General features: G+C 41.7%; 1 protein-coding gene across 7 annotated transcripts in view; it reads left to right on the forward strand.

Annotated features, from left to right (window-relative positions):
* mecom (MDS1 and EVI1 complex locus) overlaps nucleotides 1-26,080 on the forward strand; it is a 1,133,356-nt gene that overhangs the window by 994 nt on the left and 1,106,282 nt on the right. The window lies entirely within an intron of this gene.

Raw genomic sequence — 26,080 nt, forward strand, 5'->3', positions numbered from 1 at the left:
GTGTGTGTCAGAGACTGTGTGTGTGTGTGTGTGGGGGGGGGGGGGGGGGGGATCTGTGTCTCTGTGTGCCTCAGGTTTGCAGTAGCTTTCTCCCAGCACCAAGTCGCGATAAACAGATTGACCGTGCTACTGTCGCGTTGATATTCGGTAACGATTGACTGGGAAAATTCCGAGCTCCTCTGGTTAACATCTTAGACAGCCCTAACATTGAAAACGTGCTTCCAAGTAATTGTTGGCATCACATTCCCACTAGTGAGCATGTGGCCAGTTCCTTTTAAAACTAGTTTCTTTTGTAAAGCGAATCAAGCGTATGATATAGAACTGAAAGCTGGTTAAAAGGGGATTTGTTTAAGAAAAGCGACATGTTTGAGCCGCTGTACCTGCAATGTAATTAAACAATTTCCCAACAGCTTCATGTTGAGTCTGCAATGAAAGCGGCTAATTTGGGGCACAGAGTTAGTGGAGTTACTGTCTTGCCCGCGCTAGGGGGGCAGGTGAGTTCTCTGCTGTCTGCCCAGGACTAACAGCAAAGAGGTAAACGAGAGAGAGCTACAACAGCTGCCCGTTTACAGAGTGTGTTTCAGAGCCCGCCCGGAAGGCTTTCTGACACTTAGCTCTGGTCTATTGATCACCGAGTTAGACGGCGTACGATTTCCCAAATCCACAACAAGTTTGTGTTTTGCACTTTCTGAAAGGCAGCGATTTAACTTCGCGGGAAAATAAAAGGCGAAAGCGCCGCGCGGGAAGCCTGCAGGAGCTGGACATGCGCTAGTGTCACAAAAAGCACTTACGCGGCAAGTGATTTCACAAAGACGTTTTATTGAGGAAAGAATTGGGTTGCAACTTCCCACAGTATTCTCCTTCACGGCCTTTCTGTCACCACCGTTTGTTCTTGACAAATAGGTTCCTACAAATCCTCTTCAAGCCGCCCTTCACTGAAGACCCGACCCTCTGGCCAGATTCTCTCTTCCTTAAATTTAAGTCAGAAGTCACACGACCCCAGATTTTAGCCCAACAGGTTTGTTTGAGAGCGGTGCTCAGAAAGCCTGTGATTTCAAAGAAACCCTTTGGACTACAACCTGACTTCTGACCTTGTCACCCGGGTCCAACACCGTCTCCTTCACATGGCCTCAAATTTAAGTCACAGCTAATCTTTCACGTGCTCACTATCCTTTTAGCAAATTTAGGGAGGATCAATCTTCTCTGGAACTGATAACTACAGACATATCTTTTCTAAATGTGTCTAATAATGCGTCTTGAACATGACCGGTGAATTGACAAGTTGTTTAGGGTCCCCCACTGTGTCGGCAAACTTGTCACTTTTCTGAAGATAATTCTGATTAGGAAATGACCATCTTAAACTAGTCAGAGACGCTGAGTAATTGTGTAGTAATTTCATCTCGGTGTATATAGGATTTCGAAAACAATACACTGTTTTTTCAGCAGCTGGTAACAGCAAAATTATTTAAATTGTGAATGCAAAAATACAACGTAACCTCCAACTTCCGAAAACCGCACACTATTTAGGTTTTGTAATTATTAATGATTTGTTTTCTCTGAGTTTGGTTTTTCTGTTTGAGTCAGACTGCAGTGTGTAGTTTGTGGGAAGGCTTTCACTTCATCGCGATTTTTACAAAAACTTCCCAACGGTATCATCTGTCTTAAATCATTTTTTTCGCTGTGTTCCGAAGCTAACGCACGGTTCAGCGTTAACCATATTCTCATATAAAAATGGACAGTACACCAATGTAAATGTAAGATAGGAAATCAGAAAGCCGCAGCGCTCCTGATCAGAATGTTTTGTTATATTTTAATTGTCCTCTGTGGGGTATTGGCAGGGGACTGTGATGCAGGGCTGCTGTCCTGGTTTTTGGGTGAAATGAAAACAGAGTGAGGATATATTTGACGTGGCGATGAGTTGGATGTTGTGGGAGATTGTTCCTCTCCAGTACCTGGCGATGTATTTGAAGTTCTCAGTTCGGCTTTCGCACACACCGTCGTTCGGCGGCTATTTTGAATTCAGCACCAATTCAGTCTCCTATTATTCCGGGTTTCCCCATCCTCCTACTCCCTCCTCACACACACAGACACACAACACCCCAGTCCCCTGAACCGCAACAGGCTGCAGCTAGTTCCGACCCTGGGCTCTGAGAGAGCCCGTATTGTTGCCGACCTGAACTCGAACTGCTTTGGGGTTTTGCTGCCTGGCAGTTGGAGCTGACTGTGACTGGCTGCTCGCTGCTGAAAGCCTTTCACTGAAATGTCTTTTGGAACTGTGCATTTAAAAAAAAACGGGTATTAATTCAAACTGAATCGATTACATAAAAGCTAAACAATATTTGGCGCATCGGACTTGTGAGTAATCGGTGCATTTTGTAAATTCACGATAAAACATTCAAGAGGAAACTTTCGAATTAAAGTATCTGAACCTTTCCGCTCTTGGTTAACAATCTGGTAAACGGGCATGTGCCTGTAATTTTGATTTGAAGATGAGACACTCCAGGCCACATGCCTTTAGGTCCCGGTTGGGAGTGAACCACCGCTTGGTCCCATCTCTGATTCCGCACAAGTTACAACTCGGTACCTTATACAGGGCAATGTTTTCCCTTTAGTTCAAGGTGAAGGGAGAGGTTTAGTTTTTTTATTTATAAACAGCTACAATTATTCTCAAGACGTTTGCAATTTCTTGCATCATGTGGAGTGGGTTCTCTCTGAATGAGGACGGTTTGATTTGTATTGGTCAGAGCCGGGGAGCAGTCTCCCAATGTTTGTCCCGATCCACCCCCCTGTCTGTCTGGTTTTAGAGTGTAAGGTCACTCTGCTGCAGGCCAAGAGCTGAGTGCAAATTCTACACTGCACATTATTTCCCCGCACAGAGCGCGGGCCGGAAATGTGTCCCCGAAACTGGATTCATATCTTACAGTGTCCAAGGACGGGGATGTGTGTGTGTGTGGGCGTGTGTGTGTGTGTGTGGGGAGGGGGGGGGGGTTTGCAGATATCAACATTAACCCCCCCCCCAACACATCATTCCCAATCTCTTTAAAATAAAACATATGACATTGCTGAAATCTTTGGCCTACAATAAATTTAAAATAAAACCTTTCGTTATTTTGCTTCATGTTCAAGAATTAAGGAGGGATGGAGATGATGGAAAACTGATAAAACAATCCACAAGCGAAACTGCGACAGATGTTTTTTTTTTAAAATAATTTAATCTTGTAATTTGCAAAATACTCTGTGAGCGGTGATTTTAAAACATCTCCCGGTGTGTTTGAAAGTTAATTCTGTCCGGGTTGTGATGTGTCCTCCCAAAGTAGATCACTGTGACTCAGCCGGGAAGGGGAGCGGGGGCTGAATCTGTGACCCGGGGTGGGGAAATTCCCGAGAGAAACCGGGAAATGCAGGAGAGCACAGCGGCAGCTGCAGCGCAGACTGACCGCCCCAGGCCTCGGGCTCTCAGTGTGAGGGAGCAGGAAGGGTCTGGGCTGTCCAGCTACAAACCCCACCTCCCGTTCCCCACTAGCCCCTGGCGGGGGCAGATACCGATTTCCATCAAGTCCCGGGCAATGAGAGAGGGGTTGGTTCCCTGTCCATTGGCTTTTCCCTTGGGATGGTGCCTGGCGAGAAGCCAGCCCTGTGCAATGTCAACACGGAATATTCCAATCCCCAGACTACTTTTAACTACTTTCTAAATAAATAAACTCATTGTGTGTCTGTGTTTAAAATTATTTCACCTCTTTTATAAGCTTCAGCATCTCATTATGGTGATCTCAAAGGCAGGAGGCAGGGGTCCTGGCTCAGATACACCCCGGGTCTGTCTCACTGTCAACCCCACTCCCAGCCAGGGGCAGTGGGGGGCGGGGGGGAGGGGAGGGAGGGGAGAGGGGGATGCTTCCCAACACAATGCGGAGTTTAATGAGAGCAGCCCCTGATCCTTACTGTCTCATTCCCCCCACCCCGCACTCTGTGCTCCACATGGCTGTGGGGACCCACTTGCTGCCATTACCCCGACCCCCAGGTGCTCTACTGTCTGTCTGCCTCACCGGGAACCCGGGGAGAGCAGGAACCAACAGAGAGCTTCCACTGAGGGCAAACCGTGCAACAGTGAGCCAGCGGGTACATGCTGTGTGCCCGGGCCGGGTAATGGGACTGAGCCGGGTAATGGGGCCGGGCCGGGTAATGGGACAGGGCCGGGTAATGGGGCAGGGCCGGGTAATGGGACAGGGCCGGGTAATGGGACAGGGCCGGGTAATGGGACTGGGCCGGGTAATGGGGCCGGGCCGGGTAATGGGACTGGGCCGTGTAATGGGACTGAGCCGGGTAATGGGGCCGGGCCGGGTAATGGGACAGGGCCAGGTAATGGGGCCGGGCCGGGTAATGGGACGGGGCCAGGTAATGGGGCAGGGCCGGGTAATGGGACTGGGCCGGGTAATGGGGCCGGGCCGGTTAATGGGGCCGGGTGCTGTTTCCCCACTATAATGTGCCCCTTTCTCTCACTCTGATCCAGGGGGAGTCCGGGCCCTCAAATATTACTGCAATTATTGCGGATAAATTATTCACCCATTTCTAGTGGAAATGTCCCAGCTCGGCAAGGCAGCGATTAATGCAATTTCGTAGTGATTTGTTTTTCTTGTAAGAAACTCCTTGCGATTATAAGGGACAGAGCGAAAACATCACAGGGATTGTGAAAAGTTTCCCTTCACTGGCGACTTTCATATTCCTGGGTCAACATTGGGGCCTTTCTCTGGAGTTTCCTTTTGAGCTGAGAGCAGTGTTTTGTATTTTTCTCCATCAAGGTATAGGATTAATTTGTAGCGGCATGTCCCAGGGCCCAAACACCAGGAGAAAGTCAGTTGAGGAGTAGGGATGATGTACAATGTCGTCAATCGAACATTCTCTGACCAGCCTCTCTATCTCGCTCCCGGCCCATCGCGAATTTCACCAAAAAAAATGGTTTGCAAAATAAGAACTAGAAGCAATTAAATTGTTAGCTTTTAAAATGTGCGTTGGAAACATCGGACAGGCTGACGGACTGTGAGTACGTTCCCCTTCGAGAGGGCTCCTGCCGATTCGCAGGAATTGCTTTGCGGAGAGTGGCAGCGATTCGTGTCTCCGTGAGCACGGTCGGCGGTGAGATTGCCCGAAATGGTATAGCCATCGTTATTCTACACACAACCAATATGTTTGAGAAGGAAAGTGGGGTCTCTCTGAGACCAAAGTGATTTAAAACAAGTTGATCATGAAATCTTGGAACTAACTTAATCCTAAATAGAAAATCACAGTGGTCCAAAACTTCAAGCAAAAAGGAGGACAATGATCCCAGGACGGCTCCCTTATACAGGGCACGATCAAAGGGAATCTAGTGGAAATAATCTGTTTCCATGTTGCCAATTCTAACTGCAGGTTCCATTAGTTGGATGGATAAAATGGGAATATTGTGAACCGGAAGATAGTTTTGTCACGAGAGCTTTCCAACACCTCTGTATGATCACACACAACCAAATGTCCTCGGGGACTTATTCCTGGCTGGACAGACAATGGGAAATTTCTTATTTCTCTGTACTGTCTAACTTCAGGCGAAAGTGGGTACTGTAGATGCTGGAGATTAGAGTCAAATTCAGAGTGGTGCTGGAAAAGCACAGCAGGTCAGGCTGCATCCGAGGAGCAGCAAGACCTTCCGGATGAAGGGCTTTTGCCCGAAACGTCTATTTTTCCTGCTCCTCGGATGCTGCCTGACCTGCTGTGTTTTCCAGCGCCACTCTAATTGTGTAACGTTGTCAGGCTAACTCCATCAGCAACCCCTGCACATGCTTTGGAATTTCAAATCTTAGGATCTGCCAACTTGGGCCAAAGCTGTAATGTTTAATGCATGGAATATATGTCTGTGGAAATAAAGTCCACAATCTACAATGGGCAAACAGGAAGTGTACTGCTAAATTCCTCGGAACTACAGCACAGATCGTTACACATACACTCAGCTGACCAAAATGAAATGTAAGTGTGTCCGAAAATGAACACTTTATTTTGTATATGCACTAGAAACAATTACAGTATGTGGAGTTCAAGACCAGTCTCCAACGATTCAGCGCTCTCATTGCTAGCATGACTTACATTCAACAGTTTGGGAGCAAGACTGAGATATAAGGCACAGAGTCTGACCTAAGAACTGTTAGCGCTACACTGTTGGGCATCAGTTTTATCTAATTTCTGAAGCTTTTCACTCTTCAAATACATTCAGTAATGCAAGAATTTCACCCTATACTAATCTCAATTTGTCACTATAGATTTTTAGAACGAATATGTTCTAATATATACAGTTTGTATCACCATTAAGTGTATTGTTTAGCTTCAGACACTAATGACCCAGACACTTGCATTTACAGTGTAGTGCCTACATGTGGCATGATGCAGGGAAGAGACCACCAGAACAACTCCTGCATCGAACAAATAATCAGTGATAGAAATTTTAGAATAGAATGCAATAGTTACAGCGCAGGAGGAGGTGTCTTGTACCTGTACTGGCTCACTGAAGGAGCAGCTCACCTGGTATCACTTTCCTTTCTGCTCAATGTACAATCTGATAGAGTCAGGAAACATAGGCAGTGTCTTCTGTTCTTTAAAACTAATAATATGGAATAAACATTGTGTAAATGTAATTTAAATATATAAGGTACATTTTTGCAGGAAACAAAAATTCTCCCAGTTTTGTGTATACCTACAAATGGATTTAGATCAATTTGTGTGGTCATTTTAAACAGGTCAGAATTGATCACATACAGAAAAAAAATGTTTTATTCATTGATGAAAAGTGAGTGCCATTAGCTTGGTCAGTATTTATTACTCCTAATTGTTCTGCAGTAGGTGTTGATGAGTGCCTTTGTGTATCACTGCTAGGTACAGGGACATCATCAGTGCTGATAGGGAGTGAGTTACAAGATTTCAATCTGACAATAATGAAGGAAATGTCATATATTTCTAGGTCAGGAAGGTTAGTGGCTTGGAAACATTTTTACAATCTTTGAATTAAATTCATTTTAATCTTTAAATAATCTTCACTGAATTGTGTGTTGGTTGAGATAGTGTTGTGATGGGGGCATCTTCTTTCTATCTGGAGAGCGCCAACGAGAATCTACAAAGACTGAGCTTCTAAAAGCTTTTCAATGATTTCTAAATTGTAATCTTTTAGTGGAGTCGTTTTGTGTGAGCTTCTGTTATACAGTTGTTACAACTCAAGTGCCACTGTACTTCAAGCAAATCCCTGTATGAATGTTCTCTCTCATCATCATCAGAATAAACCACGCAATTGACAGTGTTTTCAAGTCGTCACAACTTAATCTCAATTTAAACCTAAATGCTCGTTTTCACCAAATATTGAATGATTGTAAATACGGGAGGCATTTTTTGTTGGAAACTTCATACCAGTTTGTGAGGAAAATGATACAAATATTTTGATGTTGGATAATAAATTTCAGTGAAGCAACCAAGTTTTGTTTGAAGAGGATTTGCTGATCTTAGAGTCAGTCCTATAGAATACAGTGAAACAGTTTTATATACACAGCCACCCAGTCTTGACCATCACATTTGTCTATCAAATTGTTGGTGTGCGAATATATTCACTTTTATTTGGATATATGAGTTATTTCCACACATATGTGAGGCTGAAAAATGGTCTTTCTGATCTTCTACTAAAAAAAAGAAACAAAACCTTTCCTTTGTTTTGGCTGAAGATTGAACTTTGTAAGAGAACCTAATGGTCACAGGTTGAATTAATATATTGCCACTGAACAAAGCAAAGGAATGGCTTTCTCTGGAGGCTAATGATGACTGGATTATGGGGAGCAGGCAGGATATGGAATTGTGGCTGAGATGATCTTATCAAATGGAGGAGCAGGGTCGAGGGCTGAAATGCCAAGTTCTTATGTTATTAAGTATCTGATTATGACATGCATTGTTGATGCAGAAACAAAATAGTCTAATATTGCAGTACTTCACATTTGATTTAATCACAGTCAATAGAGATGCAAATTCAACAATTTTCAGTAATTTCCTTTATGCAGCAAAGTTCCTGCATTTTCCCAATGCCACCATCAGATCATCAAATGGATCAATTAACGAAAGAACTCTGGAGTCAAAATTCCCTTTTCCTTCAAAAAAAGGGGAGGATTGAATCTTCTACATCCAATAGGAAGGATTTAGCAATGACATTTTGGAATGTAAGGTTTTGAAATATGGAAGTCCCATGAAAGTGATTTCATGAGCCATAATGAAAAGATATCAACCAATCACCACACACCACCAATAATTATCCTTCAATGCTTATTAAGCAACTAATGAGGCAGATACCCACTATAAATGTCAAAGTTCACCCAGATGTAGAGTCGGTGGTTTTCACAGAAAATGACTAATTCTCAGAAATGAAGTCCTGGTTTTACCTACAAGGCATTGCATGAGCTTGAGTTTTGTTTTTTTTTTGGTAAAGACAGTAAATCAAGTGGATTCCTGGTCTAAATTTAGCTGGAATCTACCCACAGAGGTCTCACCTCTTTCTGGACATTGGATCCAGGTGTTTTGGCCAAAGAGGGAGATGTCTCAGGGGCATCTGTGGGCTAAGCCAGATTGATTTACAAAGTTAAAGGTGCAAATTGTCTTCAAATATTACAGAGTAACCTATGGTGCAAAAGAATACTTTCCATAGTACCATCTCCAATCTGGGTGGGGAATAGAGTCATAGAGTCAATCTAGTCCCACCTGCCAGCACCCGGCCCATATCCCTCCAACCCTTCCTATTCATAAACCCATTCAAATGCTTCTACCACTTCCCCTGGCAGCCCATTCCACACACACACCACCTTCTGTGTGAAAAAGTTGCCCCTTAGGTCTCTTTTATATCTTTCCCCTTTCACCCTAAACCTATGCCTCTAGTTCTGGACTCACCCATACCAGGGAAAAGACCTTGCCTAACCATGCCCCTTATGATTTTATAAATTTCTATATGGTCTCCCAGCCTCTGATGCTCCAGGGAAAACAGCCCTAGCCCATTCAACCTCTCCCTATAGCTCAAATCTCCAACCCTGGCAAAATCCTTGTAAATCTTTTCTGAACCCTTTCAAGTTTCACAACATACTTCCAATAGGAAGGAGATCAGAATTGCATGCAATATTCTAAAAGTGGCCTAACCAATGTCCTGTACAGCTGCAACATGACCTCCCAACTCCTGTACTCAAAACTCTGACCAATAAAGGAAAACATTCAAAATGCTTTCTTCACTATCCTATCTACCTGTGACTCTACTTTCGAGGAGCTATGAACCTTTACTCCAAGGTCTCTTTGTTCAGCAACACTCCCTCGGACCTTACCATTAAGTGTATAAGTCCTGCTAAGATTTGCTTTTCCAAAATGCAGCACCTCAAATTTATCTAAATTAAACTCCATTTGCCACTCCTCAGCCCATTGGCCCATCTGATCAAGATCCCTTTGTAATCCAAAACAACATTCTTTGCTGTCCAATACAACTCCAATTTTGGTATCGTCTGCAAACTTACTAATTATACCTCTTATATTCACATCCAAATCATTTTTATAAATGATGAAAAGCTGTGAACTCAGCACCAATTCTTGTGACACTCCACTGGTCACAGGCCTCCAGTCTGAAAAACAACCCTCCACCACCACCCTGTCTTCTACCTTTGAGCCAGTTCTGTATCAAATGGCCAGTTCACCCTGTATTCCGTGAGATCTAACCTTGCTAACCAGGAACCTTGTCGACCGCCTTACTGAAGTCCATATCGATCACATCTACTGCTCTGCCCACATCAATCCTCTTTGTTACTCCTTCAAAAAACTCAATCAAGATTGTGGGACATGATTTCCCACGCACAAAGCCATGTTGACTATCTCTAATCAGTCCTTGCCTTTTCAAATACATGTACGTCCTGTCCCTCAGGAGTCTCTCCAACAACTTGCCCACAACCGACATCAGGCTCACTGGTCTATAGTTCCCTGGCTTGTCCTTACTACCTTCCTTAAATCGTGGTCCTTTTCTGGCTTGGTAAATGGCAGCTGTTATTTCTTCAGGTTGGGGGAGGGGTGCTGAGAGGCTGGCTAAATGTCACCCACACTTTCAAGTACCAATTACTTATGATATTTCCTGCTGAAACCTACAAATTTCAATGGGTGATATCAGCGAGAGATGACTTGGTTGAACACTTGCCGGTATTTACGCAGTCCCTTTGGATTTATTGTCAGTCAGGGAGAACCTGTTATCAGCAACTCATTTTGTGCTAACTTCATAATATACAATGTTTCACTTTTTACTTGAAGTTTTTAGATTTATTTTTCAGATAAGTAAGTTTATCAGAAAAGAATCCCATGTGACATTATGCAATTAATGACAGGAACATAGGAACAGGAGTAGGTCACTCAGCCCCTTGGGCCTGTTCTGCCATTCAATGAGATCTTGGCTGATCCGTGGCCTAACTCCACAGATCTGTCATTGGCCCATATTCCTTATGACCTCTGCTTGAAGGGCTTTTGCCCAAAACGTCGATTTTATTGCTCCTCAGATGCTGCCTGAACTGCTGTGCTCTTCCAGCACCACTAATCCAGAATCTGGTTTCCAGCATCTGCAGTCATTGTTTTTACCTTCACAAAATATAAGTCTATCACATTTAAATTAACAACGAGTCTTGCACCAAATGCAATTTGTGGAAGAGAATTAGAAACAGCTATCACCATTTTTCTGTAGAATGGTGATAACTTTAGAAATCTTAAACGTTACTATAAATGAAAGGAAAAAGTTTAAAACACTCTTAAAATTAAATTGTTTAATGTATTCTATGCTGTTGACATTACCTTGTCTGTACTAAATCTCCACGACTTGCATGTGCAATGCTACCAAGATGATATCACACATTGAACATTTTTCTTTTTCCCATAACCTTTTCCAATTTGGCAAGGATTTTGTGGATCAAAGCATTTATTTGGAAAGGAAATTTGTTTAGATACAAAAGAAAGGAAGTGGAATCCCTAAACATAAATTGGATGATTCTGCAGCCTAACAGTCCCAGCAGAATGTAGTCTTTACAAAGGACAATACTAGAAGGGTGTACGTCTTGGGGAAATCTTGGGGCAGGGTTGGGGGGTGGTGGGTGGTTTCCTAAAGCTAACCATTGAAGTTTCTTGTTGGACGAAATTTGGCTACACCACATGAAATGGAAGCCAACATGAAATGTTGTAACCGTTAGGGGTGATCATGTACATGTAAAGAGCTTTTGTGCATAGCATATCACTCTTCAACTCTTTTTCTCTTTACAAAGAACAGGGGTAAGCCAATTGCAAAATTTTTGAGCAACTTTATGTTTCTGAACATGTGTTAGTGCATTGAGACTGACACCACTTTGACCAAATACATGTATCAGTGAGAGAAATTTACACTCATTGAAACCGAACATAAATATAGTTAGGAAAACAGAAAGTGTTGGAAATACTTAACAGATCTGGCAACATCCGTGAAGAAAGAAACAGAGTTAATGTTAAAGGCCAGCGGGATGTTGCCTCTCGATAAATACAGTAATTTGTTTTCTCTAATTATTTTCATTTATGTGGAATTATATTAATGAGCAAAATGGAGCAGTTTTGAAGGTAACTTGGGGGTGACAAAAAATAATCAAAGATGTCCCTATATAGAAATAGATAGGTTAGTTTAGGTTTATTTTCATTAGAAAAAAGGAGATTGAGGGGGGACCTGATTGAGGTTTACAAAATCATGAAGGGTATAGACAGGGTGGATAGAGACAAGCTTTTTCCCAGGATGAAGGATTCAATAATGAGAGGTCACGCTTTCAAGCTGAGAGGTAGAAAGTTTAAGGGGGATACAAGTGGCAAGTACTTCACACAGAGGGCGGTGGGCGTCTGGAACGCGTTCCCAGCAGAGGTGGTAGAGGCAGGCACGGTAGATTCATTTAAGATGCATCTGGACAGATGCATGAGTAGTTGGGAAGCAGAGGGATACAAATGCTTAGGAATTGACCGACAGGTTTAGACAGTGAATTTGGATCGGCTCAGGCTTGGAGGGCCGAAGGACCTGTTCCTGGGCTGTAGATTTTTGTTCTTTATTCTTTGCACTAGCATAACATTAAGTAAGTTACTTAAATGAAAATTTCTTTAGTAAAGCAGCCTTACTTAGCTCTTACACTGTTGTTGCATTAAAAATTGAGTAAATTCTGGGCCGAAAATCGTCATTTTGGAGAAGTGAATGTTTTTCTTCATCTTGGGATAATAACAGTTACTCTTTGTTTTCATATGACCATTAATATTAAAGGAATTCTTTTTGTTCATTTTTTTTAATCACCATATCCAGTGTGCAGCAAACCTTATTTCTGGCTGAAAGAATTGATCACTGGATCAATGGTTTGCACTTTCATTAGACACACTACTAGCCTGACCCAAAGTAAACTACTTTCCTTTCGGCTTGACTTGAGTAGGGATTTGTTCTGCCTTATCTCTTTTAATGACATCAACAAGAATATTTATCTCTCCTGCTCAGAGACAATGTTTTTGCTTTGTTGGTGTGCTTGTAAGCAATATTTCTCAAAAACTAATGAATGGATTGGACATAACTTGAGTAGCTGACATTGGAGAGCTGATTTGATGCTAATTTGAATCTGATTCTTGACAGTTTTGTAAGGGATCTGTTAACATTGGGAGTTAGGGCTAAATGATTTTTCAAAGAATTTTGTGAGTGTTTGATTCGGAAGGTCATTGATGTTCTTATCTACTATGGTCACAGTTTTCAGAGCAGATTGTGGATTGACCGACACCTTGGCCAGATTGGTCTGAAACCTTTTCAGTGAGATGTGATAATATGAATAAGATTTCTTTTCTCGGTCCTATAATTATGGGGAATCAACCAGAGGGGAAACAGCCTTGAGGAAGAAACGTGCAATTTTACTGATATTGAATAAGAACAATGTAGTGAACATGTGTGGTCTATGACAAGATTAGAGTGGTGCTGGAAAAACACAGTAGGTCAGACAGCATCCGATTAGCAGGAAAATCGACGTTTTGGGCATGAGCCCTTCATCAGCTATGAAGCTGGGAGCCTCGGGGGTGGAGAGATAAATGGGAGGGGGTGGGGCTGGGGAGAAGGTAGCTAAGAGTGCAATAGGTGGATGGAGGTGGGGATAAAGGTGATAGGTTGGAGCGAAGTGTAGAGCGGATAGGTGGGAAGGAAGATTGGTAGGTAGGACAGGTCATGAGGATGGTGCTGAGCTGGCAGGTTGGATCTGGGGTAAGTTGGCGTGAGGGGAAATGAGGAAACTGGTGAAGTCCACATTGATGCCCTGGGGTTGAAGTGTTCCGAGGCAGAAGATGAGGCGTTCTTCCTCCAGGCGTCGGGTGATGATGGAGTGGCAATGGAGGAGGCCCAGGATCTGCTTTTCCTTGGCAGAGTGGGAGGGAGAGTTGAAATGTTGAGCCACGGGGAGGTGAGGTTGATTGGTGCGGGTGTCCCAGAGATATTCCCTAAAGCGCTCTGTGTAGAGGCGTCCAGTCTCCCCAATGTAGAGTAGACCACATCGGGAGCAACGGATACAATAAATGTCATGTGTTGAAGTACAGGTGAAACTTTGATGGATGTGGAAGGCTCCTTTGGAGCCTTGGATGGAGGTGAGTGTGGAGGTGTGGGTGCAGGTTTTGCAATTCCTGCGGTGGCAAGGGAAGGTGCCTGGAGGGGAGGGTGGGTTGTTGGGGGGCGTGGACCTGACCAGGTAGTAACGGAGGGAATCATCTTTGTGGAAAGCAGATAGGGATGGGGAGGGAAATATATCACTGGTGGTGGGGTCCATTTGTAGGTGGTAGAAATGTCAACAAATGATGTGGATTTTGCAGAGGTTGGTCTGTGGACTGACCCCTTCATTTGTTTGCAATTGTATAATGCCTCCAAGAGTTAGCAGAAAGGCCTAAAGACACAAAATTGGCTTGAACTTAGGAGACAGAGGATGGTAGTGAAGCACTGCATTTTGAATTTGATGCCTGTGACCAGCAGTGTGCCACTGATTGGTATTGGGTCTACTGAGTTTCATCATTTACATACATGTTTTCAATTTGCTTATAGGATATATGGTTAGTAAGTTTGCAGATTACACTAAAATACATGGTGTAGTTGAGAGTGAAGAAAGTTATCTCAGAGAACAATGGATCCTTGATCAGATGAGACCATGGGACAAGGAGTTGCAGATGGAATTTAACTTGGATAAACATGAGGGTGTTGTGATTTGGTAAGGTAAATCAGGGCATGACTTATACAGTTCATGGTCAAGCCCACAGGAGTGTTGCTGAACAAGGAAACCTAGGTGTGAAGATGCACAGTTCCTTGAAAGTTTGGTCGCAGGTAGATAGGGTCGCAAAGAAGCCATTTGGCACACCTACCTTTATTGGTCAGAACTCTGAGTGTAGGAGCTGGGACATCATGTTGCTGCAGTACAGAACATTGGTGAGGTCACTTTTAGAATACTGTGTACAATAGTGGTCACTCTTCCACAGGAAAGATGTTGTTAAACTTGAGAAGGTGCAGAAAAGATTTGCAAGGACGGTGCCAGGATTAGAGGGTTTGAGTTACAGGGAGAGGTTGAATCGACAGGGGCTTTTATCCTTAGAGAATTGGAGGCACAGGGTTGACCTTATAGAGGTATTTAAATCATGAGGGGCATAGATAGGATGAATAGTCAAGGTCTTTTCCCTAGAGTTGCAAGGTCCCAACATAGAGGATGTAGGTTTAAGGTGAGATGGGAAATATTTAAAAGGGACCTAAGGGGTAACCTTTTCATGCAGAAGGTGGTGTGTGCATGGAATGAACTGCCAGAGGAAGTGGTGGGAGCTGGTACAATTACAACATTTAAAAAGAATCTGGATGGATACATAAATAGGAAGGGTTGAGAGGGATATGGGCCAAGTGCTGGCAAATGGGACTTGGTCAGATTGGGATGCCTGGTCAACACAGACAAGTTAGACTGAAGAGTCTGTTTCCATGTTGTTTGACTCTATGACATGGTCCAAAAGCGAAGTCTTGAGGAGATATTTAAAGGAAAGAAAAGGGTTTGCATTCCCATAGCACCTTTTATGATTTTAAAAGGCCCAAAGTGCTTTCATGCAGTGAGGTACTGTTGTAAAAGTATGACCACAGTATTTCACAAACAGTGATGAGAGACATGACCAGAAAGGCTGCATTTCAGTTGGGTTAGATAAAGGATAAATATTCACCATGACATCTGGAGAAACCCTCAACTTTTTTAATGGCTACATCCACCAGCGTAGGTATTGATTTAATATTTCACCCAAAATGGAAAGCCCCTCACTCAGTGTTTTGCTGAAGTGCCGGTGTGGATTATGTCTGAACATCTACAGAGTGAGGCTTGAACCCATGACCCTTTTGACCCAAAGACATGAGTGTTACACCTTGGCTCTTCAAACATTCCCAGTTCCATGGCAGAGATGTGTAATAAGTTGGAGATATTGAAGGAGGGAGTTCCAACAAGATCAAACTGGGTACAATACTGTCAGTACACATTTAGAAGCAGACTATGTGCTTAAACCCATTCCTTTACATAGAGTTAAAACCATGACCTAAGAAGCAAACATTCAATATTTCCTAATTTTTAAAGTTATGATCATTTGGAAGATTAAAATAGTCAAAATAGCATTGAACATTAGTACAGTTGAACAGTTACTGTTTTTTATACATTCTGAAACATTTTATTCATGTCTGTTTTCAGAGAAGATTTGAACTTTTATCCTCACTATATCTGTCTAGCAAAGGTCAGGCAGCCTCAATACAAAAGCAATGCTCTTTAGTCACTTACTCTGGCATCTTCCTACCACATTGAAACATTGTGAAACAACTCTTGTGGATAACCTCTCGTTTGTTCAAGGGATCACAGAGTGAATGTTTGTCTGTTGTGGGTCATTATTGTTGCATTTAAAAGGATAATGGATCAGGACTCTTGAAAGGTGGGGCAAGCACCAGCCAGTCTAAACAGTGTTTGAAAGAAGTTGTGTAAACAGAGAAGTACCTAGACAACCATACTGTTGTATGAGGTGGGATTAATAGCTAAGTAAGTCTGTGGTAGAAGTCCGAAACACTTCAAAAGCTTCAGGCATTGAAAAGAAAGGTTTGCATGTGGATAGCTGTGGATGTGTTTGATTGAAGCCGCCTTCTAATAGACTACTCTGAAATCACTTTGTTTATTATATTAGCTCCTTATTCAAATAGAGGTTTGATATATTAATTCATTCCTCACTGATATTTAAAAATATTTAGAATAGTTGTTTAAAATAAAATGTTAATTATATTGTAGATAAAAAATAAGTTTGCAAATTCAAGTGGAACAACTTAAACTTGACAGTATTTATCACAGTTTTTGTATGATTTTGTTGTTCTTTTCAAATGTCTTACTTTCTAATCTCCTCATTCTCTTGTTCTAATTCAGCACTTCTAGTTAGACAGCATTAAATTCACAGCATAACTTATTAAGCTACTTTCTATAATCAAAGACAGCAGGAAACTGATATTTCTAACTTGGAACATAACCAATTAAATTAAACACAACCAAGATGGCAGGTCAGATGATGTGTTGCAGCTGTAGGGTATGAGGACTGCTGGACACCAGTGTACCTTCCACATAGTAACTACATGTGGTTTTAGGAATATTGTGGACAAGAGTGAGTGCTGCAAGGAGGATAAACAAATTGACCATGACACCATGGTGTCGGGACCCATTCAAGTGGGGTCTGTGAAAACATTATGGTAGGGATAGTATAGTTAGACGATCAACACTAATTTTTGCAGCCAAATGTGTGAGTTCAAAAGACTACATTTTTTGCCTAACTCAGGAATCTCAGAGTTACAGAGGAACTTGGAGTGAGAGAGGAACAATCCGGGAGTCATGGTCTACATCAATACCAATCACTTAGATTAAATTAAGAAGGAAATTCAGCAGAGCTAGTATGAGCAGCTAGGGACAAAAATTGCTGAAAGCAGGCAATCCTTTCATTTTACAATAAACATGACAAGGAGACAAGAAACAAATGTGAAAAAAGCAAGATCAATATAAGACTATAAGACATAGGAGCAGAAATTACATCATTTGGCTAGGCAAGATGAGAAGAAGGTGCTAATTGCTTGAGTCATCATTGTCATGGAGACGCAATAGGAATAGTAAACTGTCAGTCTCAGATCAGACAGGTGAATTCTAATTAGTCTAGGTGTAGGTATGTGAATGGAGTAGAGATGGGTAATTTACATGACCCTTTTTTATACAGTGAAGAAAGTGCAATGTAGCCCTTTTGCCTGCATATAGCAAAGTCCTGTGTACTGATATATTTAGCTTTTTGCACATACGTATGTATCATACTGCACACCTGACACATCTTATATTGGTTATCAATATAATTCTTAGCACAGTCTGAATTCATAGTCATAGAGATGTACAGCACAGAAACAGACCCTTTGGTTCAACCCGTCCATGCCGACCAGATATCCAAACCCAATCTAGTCCCACCTGCCAGCACCTGGCCCATATTCCTCCAAACCCTTCCTATTCATATATCCATTCAAAAACTTCTGAATGTTGCAATTGTACCAAACTCCACCATTTCCTCTGGCAGCTCATTGCATACACTTACCACCCTCTGTGAGAAAAAGTTGCCCCATAGATCTCTTTTATATCTTTCCCCTCTCACCCTAAACCTATGCCCTCTAGTTTTGGACTCCCCAACCCCAGGGAAAAGACTTTGTCTATTTATCCTATCCATGCCCCTCATAATTTTGTAAACCTCTAAAAGGTCACCCCTCAGCCTCCAACACTCCAGGGAAAACAGCCCCAGCCTGTTCAGCCTCTCCCCATAGCTCAAATCCTCCAACCCTGGCAACATCCTTGTAAATCTTTTCTGAACCCTTTCAAGTTTCACAACATCTTTCCGATAGGAAGGAGACCAGAATTACATGCAATATTCCAACAGTGGCCTCACCAATGTCCTGTACAGCCGCAACGTGACCTCCCAACTCCTGTACTCAAAACTCTGATCAATAAATGAAAGCATACCAAATGCCTTCTTCACTATCCTATCTACCTGCAACTCCACTTTCAAGGAGCTATGAACCTGCACTCCAATAACAGAATCAAATTAAATGGTGGATATATTATTCTTAGGCTTGCAGGCACTAGATGGCTGAGCACACTACCCATTGCGAACAGCCAATAGGACACATTAGTGACGAGGTCCATCAGTCATTTGGACATATTATCTGCATAAGTGATGTCGCACTGATACTGAACCCTATTCACTTGGGGGCTAAACATGCTTTTTGGATTGAAGACAGCATCCTATTGGTGGAACAAATCATTCATGGATTTACTGGAAAGTAGTAGCATGAGAAAACTAGTTTTCACAGAATCATAGAATTGTAACAGTGCTGAAGCAGGCCATTTGGCCCATCGCGCCTGCACTGCTTCTATTCCCTCGTGTCAATCTCTTGCCTTTTTCCCATAGCACTGAATACCATTTTAGTCCAAATAATCATTCAATGTCCTCCTGAATGCCTTAGTTTGACCTGTTGCTTTAACTAGAGATCAAATTAAAGAGCAGATGCAGTAAGTAATAATTTTTGGATTCGTACTTGAGCCACATGCAAATAATATAAGTAAAATCAAATAGTTAAAGACAAGGCCCAAAGATCAATGTGGGAGAAGACATGGAATGCTGGGAATGTTGTGGTAATGTAACTGGTTTGGTCATCCAGTAATCCATGTGAACACTCTGAGGACATGGGCTCAACTGGTAGAAAATAAATTAAATTAGTAAACTTTGAAACTTAAAGCCAGTCTCTGTAATAACGATAATGCGGCTACTGGAGATTGCTATACACACACTTATGTAGTTTACTCATTTCACTTTATGACAGAGATCTTACCTGGTCTGGCTGACATGTAACTCCAGATTGACGGCAATACAGTTTACTGTTTTCTGAAATGGGCTGGAGAGCCAATCAGTTCAAGGACAATTGAGGATGGGCAACCAATGTTAGCCTTCACAGTGATGCCCCCAACCTGTGATAACATGAATAGGAAAATATTCCATTCATTATATACCATCACCAAAGTCAAAATGACCTCCAATCAGGTCTCACTGGAGAAATAAATATTATGGAAGTTTTTCAGACAATTAATGGGATCCCTTCAGTAGATGTACATAAAAATAGTGCAAGGATGAAAGATTATTGGAGATATGCAGGTATGTAAGGTTGAGGTCAAAATCAAATCAGGTGTGATCTTACTGAAAGGCAGAGTGGGCTCAAAAGGCTGAGTGACCTATTCTTGTTCCTTATTTGTACATTCATAATTAAGAGTCTACACTGCTTAGATACATTGAAGTGCCTTATGAGGTAACTCATGGTAGAAACATTGAAAATTAGAACAGGTGTATGCCATTCAGGCTTTCAAGCCTGCTCTACCATTTGTTATGATCATGGCTGATCAACCAAATCAATAGCCTATTCCCCCTTTCCCCTCTATCCTTGATTCCTTTACCTCCAAATGCTATGTTCAACTCCTTCTTAAAATCATTCAGTGTTTTGACCTTGACATTTTTCTGGTAGAGAATTCCATAGGCTCCCCACTCTCTGCATGGAGAAACGTTTCCTCCTCTCTAACATAGAACATAGAACATAGAACATAGAAGAATACAGCGCAGTACAGGCCCTTGGGCCCTCGATGTTGCGCCGATCCAAGCCCACCTAAACTACACTAACCCACTATCCTCCATATACCTATCCAATGCCCTCTTAAATGCCCATAAAGAGGGAGAGTCCACCACTGCTACTGGCAGGGCATTCCATGAACTAACGACTCGCTGAGTGAAGAACCTACCCCTAACATCAGTCCTATATCTACCCCCCCTTAATTTAAAGCTAACCTAAATGGCCCACCCCATTTAAGAATATCCCTCGTCTGTTACCCCCGATTCTGGACTTCCCAGTTAATGGGAACATCCTTCCTCCAATTACCCTGTCTAATACTGATAGAATTTTATAGGTTTCCATGGGATGCCCTCATTCTTCTGAACTCCAGCGAATACAATCCCACCTGGATTCAACCTCTCGTATGTCAATCCCGCCATCCCAGGAACCAATCTGGTAAATCTTCATTGCAATCCCTCCATAGCCAGAATGTCCTTCCTCAGCTAAGGAAAGCAAAACTCCACACAATGCTCCAGATGTGGTCTCAGCAAGGTTCTGTACAATTGCAGCAGGACACCCCTGCTCCTGTACTCGAATCCTCTCAGCATGAACACCAACATATCATTTGTCCTCTTCGTCTGCTGCACCTGCAAGTTTAGTCTCAGTGACTGGTTTACAAGGACAATGAGGTCTCCCTGAACATTCCTCTCTCTCAATTTAAAGCCATTTCGATAGCAATGTGCCTTCCTCACATGCATTTTCCCACTCACCCAGCCTATCCAAATCACACTGCTCCAATCCCTGCGTCCTCCCCACAGCTCACCCTCCCACCCAGCCTAGTGTCATCTGAAAATTTGGTTGTAGAGGTGCTGGTGTTGGATTGGGGTGGACCAAGTCAGAAGTCACGCAACGGATAGTCCAATGGATATATTTGAAATCAGAAGCTTTCAGATTGCTGCCCCTTCATCAGCTGAAGTGGAGGGCACAGAATCTATAGTCAAGAAGATAATGCCAAGACGATTCCAGGTAATTAAGAGTGTCAAAAGATACATTCGCACTATTTATACTTATCTTTTGACACCCTTAGTTACTTGGAATTATCTTGCCATTATCTCTCTGTATATAAATGTTGTGCCTGTGTTCTTCCCTCCAATTCACCTGAAGAAGGAGCAGAGCTTTGAAAGATTGAGATTTCAAATAAATCTGTTGCACTATAACTTGTGTCATGTGACTTCTAACTTTGCAAATTTGAAGATATTGCTTTTAGTTTCCTCATTTAAATCATTAATACATATTGTGACTAGCTGGGGTCCCCTAGCACTGATCCCTCTGGTACCCTATTATTCACAACTTGTTATTCAGAAAAATACCTATTTATTCCCACACTTAGTTTCCTGTCTGCCAATCCACCTCAATACACTACCTCCAATCTCATGTGCTTTAATTTTACACATTAATCTCTTATTTGGGGCTTTGTTAAAAAAAAAACCTTCTGAAAATCTAATTAAACCATATCCACTGCCTCCCTCTGATCAACTCTACAAGTTAAATCCTCAAAAAGTTCCAGTAAAAGTGTTAAGCATGATACATCTTTTGTAAATCCACACTGGCCGTACAATTCTGCCCTTGCTTTCCAAATCTTCTGCTCGTGAATCTTTTATAATGGTTTTAGCATTGTCCCCATTCCAGATGTCAGGCTGACTGGTCTATAATTCCCAGTTTTCTCTCTATATCACTTTTTAAATGGTAGGGTTACATTAGATTCCCTCCAATCCATAGGATCTGTACCAGGGAATCTTGGAAGTTGGTTCTCAACACATCCTATTTCTAGGTAAAAACAATGACTGCAGACGCTGGAACCCAGATTCTGGATCAGTGGTGCTGGAAGAGCACAGCAGTTCAGGCAGCATCCAACGAGCAGCGAAATCGACGTTTTGGGCAAAAGACCTTCATCAGGAATAAAGGCAGAGAGCCTGAAGCGTGGAGAGATAAGGGCCATTTCCTTAAACACTCTGGAATGTAGATTATCAGACCCTGAGAATTTATATGTCTTCAATCCTAGCAGTTTCTCCCACATTATTTCTCCACAAATATAGATTTCCTTCATTCCCTCGCTCTCACTAAACCCCATGTTCTCCAACATTTCTGGTATCTTATTTGTGTCCTCCTTTGTGAACACAGAATCAAAGTATGTACTTTGTTGGTCATCTATTTCTTTGTTCCCTATTTTATAATTCCCTTTAACACAGAATTTCAAATCGTTACATTGTACTGTACTCTGGATCTGCAGCTAAGGTTTGTAAAACCACCTTTATCTTCACTAAATTAGTACTGGCTCATGGAGACTGCTGATGACTGAAAATAATAGTCAATTAGAAGTTTATATCAGAGGTAGGCAGAAGATGCATGGCGTAATTTTTAAAGTTAATCATTTTCCCTCTCATTTGTGATTTGGATGTTGAGGCAGGGCAGTGGAAATCAAATTTGAACAAAAATTTAAAAGAACAGGCAGCTGTTGCACAGACGTTTTTATTCGCCTTCTGGAGAGATGAGGTTTAGGCAAAACTTGCTCACCAATATCCATCTTGTGTAATGAATAGAATGACCACACTATCCAACATTGTACAGATTGGTGAAGCTTCCTTCACAAGGGAAACTGATCAAAAACCTGAAGGGAGGTGGGGGATGGGGACTTCCAAAACCACAATAATATTTTACAATGATTTCTAGAACATGAGTAAGACACATGCAAATGAACAGAACATTGATTCAAACAATTTGTAAAGTGTTGAATGATTTGAAAAACAGTAGGATTGACCTTCACCAGTAATTCTATTTGTGAACCAGCAGCCCTAGCTTACAGTGTTGCCAGTGGAATAGAAGAATCAAATGTGATATAAAGCTAGCAGTCCATTTGCACTCATGCCTCCATTGACCAATACCACTACTGCAGAATTTTAACCAGGTGATGGAAAGGATGATCAATGAATGCTGTATTCTGCATATGTTCAATGTTCTGCAGATGTCCTGCTGACTGGCTTGTTTACACAGCATGTGTCTTCCATAATAAAACATTAAAATTTGATTAAACTGTACAATACTTTATTGCATGTGTAATATCAAAACTATGCTGCACAGTGTGTATACCCACACCTGTTATATAAACATACTTAATCGCTGCACTGTCTGGCCAAGAATTTATAAGTTGAGACAAAAGGATTTCTAACTGAGGTATGGAATATATTTGCCATTCCTCAGTTCCCTCTTGTGGAAGTTCTCTGCAGTCTGGACACCCACATGTGCTCTATAATCTCTTGCTACTGAATGATGCAAAGAGAGAAACTGATGTACATTTCTTTTTTTAAAAAACAGAGTCAACAGCTTCTATATTTTCTGTTTACACTCAGACTTCAGAGAGACTGGATTTAGTTTAAAAACCATCCAAGCTTTAAAATCTGAAATTGATTTGATGCAGTATTTAAACTGGTGGCACTAACATACTTCAGAAGGAGTTGTTGAATGCCACTGGTGATAAACATTAAAAACTGAGGTGGTAGCTGCTCTGAAAAATTTCCAAAAATGTTTAAATTCAAGCTTTTTATTAAAAATGGCAGACCAATGAAACCAGATGGGAAAAAGTAGAGTAGCCAAATATTTTTATTGGAACCCACCTGATGATGACAGGCTATACTCTTCAAATCTTTTGATATATTTTTCTAATACCCTGCAGCACCCTGGAGCTTCATGAGTTTGGACAAAATTTCATGTTTTCCTATTTTAAAAATAGGTTTTTCCAGTTTCACATCTGAATCCATTTCCCCTCTACTCACAGCTAGCTGCTCCTCCCACACTGCATCTCTTGAACGTATAAAATACTGAAAAATGTGTTTAAATTCTCATTACCGTCACAACAATCTCAGAATGTTATCGCATTTCCAGCCTTACTGATGACAGTTGCAAAATCTGCATTTCATTGGAGCTTCTGCTGGACTATAAACAAAGTACAAAGTTTATCCCACTCAGAGTGAAAAGCCACATTGGAGATGAGTTTGCTCGGCCATAGAAAGCTTTGGACATTTCTTTGGAAACCTACAAGAAGACACTCAATGAGCAAACCAAAGTCAAATTGAACAAAATTACTTCCTTTTTAGAGGGACAAAAGTAATTGAAACAAATACAAATCCTAAATAAACGAAGAAGATTTCAAAAGGCTTTGGATAGCCTCAATAAGATGATCATTCATTGATCAAACCCAACTCCCACCAACATTAATCATTGACTCAGTTCTATCTGTTCAAAGGAGTCCTCTCCTCACTAACAGCCTCCTGCTACAGGAACACCAGCCCATACCAATCATCATCTACAACCACAGCCCTCACTTATTCTCATTACTCATTAATTTGTGTCTTGACTAAATTTAGAAGCAATTATCTATTATTTGCAAACTGCCCAGCCTGGTTATGTCATTAAGCTAATGATAAGAGATACACCTGGAAACAATAGACCAATAAGTTTTCCCGTTAGCTTTTGAGGGCCCTTGTGGCACAGTAGTATCAACCCTACTCTTGAGCCACAAGTCCCAGTCGGGCTGTAAGTATGTCACAATGTGTCCTATCAGCTTGTTATAGGGATCTTGTGGCACATTGCGAATGTTTCTACCTTGCAAGCTAAAAGTCCTAGGTGTTCAAAGTTTGTGTGAAGATTTGTAGCTTGGGTGTTCGTTTTTGTGGTTCTGTTCGCCGAGCTAGGAATTTGTGTTGCAGACGTTTCGTCCCCTGTCTAGGTGCTCCCAAGCACTGAGGATGTCACCTAGACAGGGGATGAAACGTCTGCAACACAAATTCCCAGCTCGGCGAACAGAACCACAACAATAAAAGTCCTAGATTTGAGTCTCACCTGTTCCAGAATTGCTTATAAGGGTTTGATTGGAAAATAACTCAAAGTTCTGTCATTTTTATAGGACTCTTTTGTGGTACAGTAGTCATGTATCAACCTTTGGACTAGGAGGCTTGGGTTCAAGCTCCACGTACTGCCAATATATGTTGCAACATTTCTAAACAGGTTAATTAGGAAAATATCTACATCATCAAAATTAATCCTTTCAGAGCCATTACCTCACACAACACCTCTTGTCAAGCTCTATTCCCCATAGCCCTTGTAAATGTTGACTTGAACATTTAGTTCAATGATTCTTGTGGCACAGTGGTCATGTCCCCACCTCTGGACCAAAAGGCCTGGCTTCAAGTACTACCTGCTGCAGTGGGATGGGATAGCAACCCTGAACAGGTTGATTAACAAATATGTGACATCAATTGTGAGGACAGTCTCTGATTATATCTGGTAGGAAATGTTTTACAATTATTGCATATTAAAACATTTGAAGATTTTGGGTTTTTTCAAAGTGGAAGTATTGACAGTAAATGAATGGATAATAAAGTGAAATAACATAATCGGTATTTTCATAAAATGCTTGTCAGTTTCACAAGGATGCTTAAAGAAATGAAGTCAAAGTGAGTTACTATCCTGATAACTGATCTAAAAACAAAAATGGCATTGTAAGGCTTCTGTCAATATAAGCTCCTCAGATTGAAACTAATTTATTGGCAGAAATTCTGTTGCAAGCTTTGGCCTTGTGAGTTTTTGGATGAAGATGTTATAAGCACAATTACCCCGTGTGCAGGTTAAATGAGAGAGAAGGTGGAGCAAATGCCAAGGAACAAAAAGGGCTTATTTTTAAAAGTTATATTGTTAGGAACAGGCACAGTTTAATATGAATTAGTAAAATATGGGAGAAAACTTCTTAGTCATTTCCTATCTGCTAAATTAAGATATTCTGATCAGAGATGTTGTTATACTCTGGTGTAGGTGGGACTTTAACCTGGGCCAAAGGTTGCTGAATCAAAAGAGCCCCTCGATAGAGCAATTCCACAGTATGTTGACAGATGAGGTTAAGTGCCACTATCAGTTGAAAACTGCAGGTCAAAATAATCTTGGTCCTGGTTTGCATTAATAGAAGCAACATGCAGAACAACTGAGAGGGAGATACCGGATGGACTAAAGATTGGTTTAAAAATGTGGTGGAAAAGCTGGCTCCACTGTAAGTTGCTTAGACTGAATCAGATCCTTCTGAAGAAATTGTGGGGGCATTGGTCATATCCACCTGATCATCCTTCGATACAAGGGTGGTATCAGAGAATTAAAAATTCTCACAAGTATATGCTAGTGGGTTTAAGCTTATTAGTGGGAAATTGATAATCTGAGACAAACCCATCAGTCAGTGGACGTGTATGGGTTAATGAGGGATCATGAGAATGTTTTCATTAAAGCCAAGTATGCTAAGTAACTTGA

This window comes from Chiloscyllium plagiosum, chromosome 13 (assembly GCF_004010195.1).
Source record: "Chiloscyllium plagiosum isolate BGI_BamShark_2017 chromosome 13, ASM401019v2, whole genome shotgun sequence".
NCBI classification, from domain to species: Eukaryota; Metazoa; Chordata; class Chondrichthyes; order Orectolobiformes; family Hemiscylliidae; genus Chiloscyllium; species Chiloscyllium plagiosum.